The sequence below is a fragment of the Cervus elaphus genome, chromosome 24 (genome assembly GCF_910594005.1).
Source record: "Cervus elaphus chromosome 24, mCerEla1.1, whole genome shotgun sequence".
Taxonomy (NCBI): Eukaryota; Metazoa; Chordata; class Mammalia; order Artiodactyla; family Cervidae; genus Cervus; species Cervus elaphus.
Window position 1 is genome coordinate 12,731,124 of NC_057838.1, and position 1,733 is coordinate 12,732,856.

At 39.4% G+C, this 1,733-nt stretch overlaps 1 pseudogene; it reads right to left on the reverse strand.

Moving 5' to 3' along the window:
* Positions 1-429: 429 nt before the first annotated feature.
* LOC122683214 lies at positions 430-1,733 on the reverse strand (annotated as a pseudogene).

Genomic DNA, 1,733 nt, shown 5'->3' on the forward strand with positions numbered 1-1,733 from the left:
TTTGAACCAGTCCTAATGAGATGGATGAAACTGGAGCCCCTTATACAGAGTGAAGTAAGCCAGAAAGATAAAGAACATTACAGCATACTAACACATATATATGGAATTTAGAAAGATGGTAACGATAACCCTATATGCAAAACAGAAAAAGAGACACAGAAATACAGAACAGACTTTTGAACTCTGTGGGAGAAGGTGAGGGTGGGATGTAAAAAAAAAAAAAAATAAAAAAATAAAGTTGAACACCTCCAAATTTTAAAAAATGCCTTTCATGTGTAAATCACCAATGATGAAACAGTGGGTAAGACATATTGAGTAAGTATTAACACTGGAAGTGAGGCATTTGAGACTATTATTTATCAGCATTTTGACTCTAGATAAGCCATAATTCCCAGTCCTCTGATTCCTCACTGTCCTTGATTTTTTCAGTCATTTGATAGTCAAATGGAACTTTTCTATAATTCTCTTCAGTGCATTCTTCACTTCCTGATTCCTCAAGCTATAGATCAATGGGTTTAACACAGGAATCACTACCACATAGAATACTGAAGCAAATTTACCTGTGTTCAGAGAATGACTTGAATTGGGCAGGAGGTACATAAAAATGATTGTTGCATAAAATATGAAGGTGAGATGGGAAACACAGGTAGAAAAGGCGTTTTGCCTTCCTTCAGCAGAATGGATCCTCAGAATGGCAAAGAGGATGAAGACATAAGAAATGATCACGATCAGCACAGAGAGCAAAGGGTGGTGAACCCATCAATGGTTAACAGCATCAGCTCTTTGAGTGTCAGAGCAAGCCAGCGTGACCAATGAAACGTCATCACAGTAGAAGTGGTTGACCCTATTGGAGCCACAGAAAGATAAGAGGAATGTTGTGACTGTCTGTGCAAGACCCACAACAAATCCATAAATATATGTGCTAGCAGTGATCCGATTGCAGAGTTTTTTAGGCATGAGGATGGCATACAGTAAAGGTTGCAAATGGCAACATACCAGTCATAGGCCCTGATTGAGAGCAAATACTGTTCACAAACTACAAATGTGATGATGCAGCACACCTGAATGGGACATGCATAAAATGTTATACTTTTAGCTTCACACAGAAAATTCACCAAGGTGTTTGGGGTGACAGATGAAGTAAAGAAAAATCAATAAAAGCCAGATGGCTGAGAAAAGGAATACATGGGTGTGTGAAGCTGCGGGCTGACTTGTATTAGTACAATCAAACCAAGATTACCCAGGACACTAGCTAAATAGATTACTAGGAATACACCAAAGAGAGTAGCTTGAAGTTCTGGATTACCTGTGAGTCCCAAGAGGATAAACTCAGACACTGCAGAATAATTGCCTTTTGCCAGAGTAGAGAATTATTATTATTACTTTTTTAACAATAAAACCCCCTAGAGCACACAGTCTGAGTATTCTTGTCTCCCTTAGAGATAATCAAGCAGATGTTGGGAACTGATTCTGATCCACCCTGATCTTATGTTGGACACATTCAAAGGAGACTCTCCATGCAAATTCTGGTTTCAGAATGAAGTGATTTGTTCTCTGCAGAATTTCCAAAGTATGAAATTCTGTGGGGTTTGGAAAGATGGAAAGATGGCATTTTATTTAAATTCTAACATAATTTAATAATTTCTTATTCTTACCTGCACCTGCTCGGCGTTCTCCTTGGCACCCGCACCTCCCCTCTGGCCCGCGCCTGCTCTGACCTCCCTCTCCTGCAT